Source organism: Engraulis encrasicolus, chromosome 5, assembly GCF_034702125.1.
Source record: "Engraulis encrasicolus isolate BLACKSEA-1 chromosome 5, IST_EnEncr_1.0, whole genome shotgun sequence".
Classification (NCBI taxonomy): Eukaryota; Metazoa; Chordata; class Actinopteri; order Clupeiformes; family Engraulidae; genus Engraulis; species Engraulis encrasicolus.
Genome location: NC_085861.1, coordinates 33,022,292 through 33,027,484, shown reverse-complemented (window position 1 = coordinate 33,027,484; position 5,193 = coordinate 33,022,292). Strand labels below are relative to the sequence as shown.

Here is a 5,193-nt window from a genome sequence, read left to right as displayed (position 1 = left end):
GCATTACAATAAAATTAAGCATATTTTGTTCCACAACAGCAGATTTGTAATGTTACCTAAAATTTGTTATGAGGAAAAACAACCCACATGTATCGGCATCGGTATCTGCCGATATCGTAATCGAAAATTGAGAGATGGACAATATCAGCATATCGGATTTCGGCAAAAAAAGCCAATATCGGACATCTCTATTTCAAACATAAATTAAAAAAATACTACAGAGTTGAAAAGACATTAGTTTGAAAGTGCTTAAGTCCACTAACAAGTATTTTTGTAATCAATCTGTGCAACTGATATAAAAAATGTGATTCTAGAGCTTCATAAATAAATAGGATTTTATGGTTCACAGTGATACAGACTGACACTAAAAATCTCTGTAATGTGAGATTTGAATTTAGTCACCCTCCTTAAACAAGACTTCCATCTCCAGAGATAACCCCCTGTATCCATTTTTAGGATTTCACACAAGACATAAGAGATCAATAGCACAAAAAACACTTTCAACAGTACACAATACATTTGTTTTTATTTGTCTGTGGTGTCCCTGGAACATCATTGTGGCATATTTGTGCGTTCCATTTTCTGCATGCACCAAAAATCCTTTTATATGTCTATAAATAAGCTTGCTGTGCATCTGTGGTGTAATACATGTTTATAATGTGTCCATGAGTTTAAGCAGTGGCGTGCACAGACATTTTGAGGGGCATTCTATTATATCGGGTCAGTATTGTCACACGTTTTTGGATCGTAAAGCATTTGACAGATGGTAATGTCAGCATGGATGACCACATTACATTATAACAATTTTCAAAAGGGGCATATTTGTCCATTAGGGCAAAGGGGTGGGTGCTTCAGCATCACCTATCTGCATGGGACTACATGTACAGCATACGTATAGTGTACTTACTTACATTTTTATATCTTCTCTGTTGGCTTGTAGTGTACTACATATTTTTATATCTTCTCTGTTGGCGTGTAGTGTACTTACTACACATTTTTATATCTTCTCTGTTGGCTTGTAGTGTACTACACATTTTTATATCTTCTCTGTTGTAGTGTACTTACTACACATTTTTATATCTTCTCTGTTGGCTTGTAGTGTACTACACATTTTTATATCTTCTCTGTTGGCGTGTAGTGTACTTACTACACATTTTTATATCTTCTCTGTTGGCGTATAGTGTACTTACTACACATTTTTATATCTTCTCTGTTGGCGTATAGTGTACTACACATTTTTATATCTTCTCTGTCGGCGTGTAGTGTACTACACATTTTTATATCTTCTCTGTCGGCGTGTATGTGCCTGACTGGCTGCTCCTATTTTATTGTCAGAGGTGGAAGAAGTACTGACGTTGTGTACTTAAGTAGAAGTACCCTGCGAAAAAATCACTTAAGTGAAAAAGTTGTACACCAAAAATACACTTAAAGGGGTATGCCACTATTTTGGGGCTTAATACAGTTAAAATCGTTGGCTGGGGTTTATAAAGGTGGTTAAGTGTCTTATTTTTCATGTTGAGCGTTGTCTTGCTTTAAGACAAGTTAAAAGAGGGAATATGTCGCTAAGCTAGTGAAAGTCAATGTATCCGTGTAGCATTGTAGCATGCTACACGGATCCATTGACTTTCACTAGCTTAGCGACATATTCCCTCTTTTAACTTGTCTTAAAGCAAGACAATGGCTTACATGAAAAATAAGACACTTTACCACCTTTATAAACCCTGGCCAACGATTTTAACTGTATTAAGCCCCAAAATAGTGGCATACCCCTTTAAGTTAAAGTCCTAAGTACTAACTTTTAAATGGCTGTCTTTCTCCATGTCTGCCTACTTGATCCAATAGGAAAAAGTTTCTGCAATGGTTTTTGGTTCTATTTGAACATGACTATGGAGTCATGTTAATGGTTTTTAAAGTATCTTTTCTGTCTGGGTGTCCATTTGGAAGAGGGTCTTGGTCCCGCCTCCCTGCCCGCAGCTGAGGCTACTCAAATATCCACGAAATACAGCAGGAAAACCTAGGATAAATGTAACTAGTAACAAAGTCTTCTTCTAGAAATGTAAGGAGTAGAAAGTACAAGTAATTGCCAAAAAATATAATTTTCATACAAATTCCAGAAAAAAACTACTTAAGGGGACACTGTGCAGGAAATGGTCAAAAAAGGTACTGCAGCTATGCTGCTCATTGAAACTGGGCTGCCTATTGCCAAATTTGATCTTTACATGAAAGTTTACTAAGTAATAAACAAATATTTTCTAGTATGGTCCAAGTACAGTCATTTTTGCAGCTAAAAATGGCTATTTTGGGAAATTCTAAATGGCAGACCATGGAGAAGATTCCCCTTTTCATATATGAAAAGTGCATTTTTTCTAGTCATAATGAATACTTAGAATTTGATGGTGGTGGTAAGTATTCATGAAAAGGTAACATTAGTGAATGAGCAACATGAATTTTGGAAATAAACAACTAAAAATCTCACACAGTGTCCCTTTAAGTACAGTAATGAAGTAAAAATACTTAGTTACGGTGGACAGGATAAAACGTGCTACCCCGCCTTTATGGTTGACCACCAACATGCTCCAGGGCATGGGCTGCACAGTTCACAGAAGCACTGCACAGTTCATGACCACATGCTGCTGTCACGGCACCCCTCTGCGGGCAAAACCCCACGGCCCACGTGGGTCTCAAACCCACAACCCCGAGATCAAGAGTGTCATGCTCTACCGAGTGAGGTATCCGGGTAGCCGTGCTTGGCCCTGGACGCACTCGGAGAGAGAGGGGTGTGGGATCGAAGGGCCCTCATCAACTGGCATAGCCCGTCGCCCACGACGGACTTGCAGTCAAGGGGAAAAGCTGCTGAGCGTCACCCAAAATGGACAATCCCATCTACTACTAACTTTTTGGGGGACAGGAAAAAAGGTGCCTGTGCAGTCTCTGTGGTGCAATCGGTTAGCGCGTTCGGCTGTTAACCGAAAGGTTGGTGGTTTGCGCCCACCCAGGGACGCTGCCCTTTTCTGTGCCAGAGGACATGACACACTTGTGGCAAAAAGTCGGGACAGAAAAGTCGGCACAAGTCAGTAGGCCATTTCGCTGATGGGAAAAGCAAGAGGGCCCCTTGTCAGGTTACAGCAGAGTTCTCAGAGCCAGCCGCATTCGTCTGACACGACGGAAGGAGGAGGGGGAGGAGGGTTGGCAGATGGCACATAAACTGGCCCGTACGGGGATCGAACCCGCGACCTTGGCGTTATTAGCACCACGCTCTAACCAACTGAGCTAACCGGCAGAGGTAGTCCAAACTTGACTACAAGGGGAGACATAGCCTGTCTAAAACTGCAGTCTGGTCCAAGGTAGTCAGAAGTTGACGAGTTGGGACGATGCACTTCCAGGGCAAAGCGGTGCTGGGATGTGACACTTTTTCACGCTTTAGCCGCCTTCCAGTGGAGGGCAAAGGGGGACTAGCTCAGATGGTAGAGCGCTCGCTTAGAATGCGAGAGGTAGCGGGATTGATGCCAGCGTCCTCCAGTGGCTACCCTGCCTTTATGGTTGACCACCAACATGCTCAACGGGATGGGCTGCACAGTTCATCCAGTCGAGCAGGCTAGAAGCACTGTACAGTTCATGGACGCCCCTGGACGCACTCGGAGAGAGAGGGGTGTGGGACCGAAGGCCCCATCAACAGGGCTTGCCCGTCTGCCACGACGGTCTTGCTACCAAGGGGAAAAACTCCCGCCCAACATGGGGATTAAGAGTCTCATGCTCTACCGACTGAGCTAGCCGGGCAACCAGGCTTGTCCTTGGACGCAGTCGGAGAGAGGGCGCTGGGTTCCAGGCCCCCATCAACCGGCATAGACCGTCGGCCACGACGGACTTGCAGTCAAGGGGAAAAGCTCACGCCCAACGTGGGGCTCGAACCCACGACCCTGAGATTAAGAGTCTCATGCTCTACCGACTGAGCTAGCCGGGCAACCGCTAATGCCCCTGGACTCGCGCGGAGAGCGGGGCCCCAAGATGCGCGGCCCCATCAAAGTTGCCTGAGCGTCGCCCATAATGGGGGCAATCGCTATTCCGACATAGCGCTATTCCGACATGCCGCTATTCCGACACTTTTTAGGGTTAGGGTTAGGGTTAGGGTTAGGGATAATGTTGGAGGAAGGGAGACATGGCATGAAGCTGACACAACGACAGCGCTCCCCTCCCGGAATGCACGCTTCTCTCTCTCACTCGCTCTCTCTCACCCTCTCTCTCACCCACTCTCGACGACAGGCTGAGGCTATATCGTAGCGGCACCACGAAGCATGTAGTTGATTTTCCACGAGAATGGGCTCCCTAAAAATGGGCAACATCCTCTAAATAATCTAAGAATAAGAGAAGATCTGAGAATAATCTAAGAATAAGATCATAAAAACAGCCTTTACTGAAATGTCTACCATTATATCAACAGACAAAAAGAAAAATAGGCCTATTTTATTTTTACTTATTATTGGTGTGAAGTTGTATTTGTAAGAAGAGTTTTGCAAAAGAAATAAAAGCAGTAAGATGCACACACTTGTGACTTTCTGACCTTCTACGACTTTCCAGCAAAACTCATAACAGGGGATTTAGAGGAGGTACATCTTTGAAAATGTGTGCGCTTATACTGCAAGACAATGAGGTTCACTGAGATTACAGTCGCTAAAACCCATTTCTTTGTAAACTTTGCCTGTTTTTGGTGAACTCTTCACACAGAAGCACAAACATATCACCAATCAGACAAACTAATCGCACAAAAGTGCTTTGCATCCAGTTTGCAGTTTTACACACACTTTGTAAAATGTACCCAAACAATCCATTCGTACATAGCACTCGTTTTGCATAACTGTGAACACAACTCACTGTACCCAAACAATCCATTCGTACATAGCACTCGTTTTGCATAACTGTGAACACAACTCACTGCTTCACATGCAATTTCCAAATGGTGAACACACTCCTGGACTCCTAACCTCCCCAAAATTACATACTTTGTGTGTAGAAAAACTAAAATATTTATTTTGTGTAGAGTGTAAACAAACTGTCTTGGGCTTTGCAATGAATCTACCAGTACACAGTTTTGTTTATTTGGTGTGATGTTGTATTAGAGCTCTGCAAAATCAATCTACAAAAAAATGAGCTTTAGCGATAAAAAAGCTGTAAGACACTTGTGACCTTCTGTCCTTC

General features: G+C 43.2%; 3 non-coding genes across 3 annotated transcripts; 1 reads left to right on the top strand and 2 right to left on the bottom strand.

Annotated features, from left to right (window-relative positions):
• The first annotated feature begins 2,927 nt into the window (after window positions 1-2,927).
• On the top strand, window positions 2,928-3,001 carry trnan-guu (transfer RNA asparagine (anticodon GUU)). The gene has a single exon. It is a non-coding gene; the product is annotated as a tRNA-Asn (tRNA).
• Window positions 3,002-3,206: 205 nt separating this feature from the next.
• trnai-aau (transfer RNA isoleucine (anticodon AAU)) lies at window positions 3,207-3,280 on the bottom strand. Its single transcript has one exon. It is a non-coding gene; the product is annotated as a tRNA-Ile (tRNA).
• Window positions 3,281-3,888: 608 nt separating this feature from the next.
• On the bottom strand, window positions 3,889-3,961 carry trnak-cuu (transfer RNA lysine (anticodon CUU)). Its single transcript has one exon. It is a non-coding gene; the product is annotated as a tRNA-Lys (tRNA).
• Window positions 3,962-5,193: the final 1,232 nt, after the last annotated feature.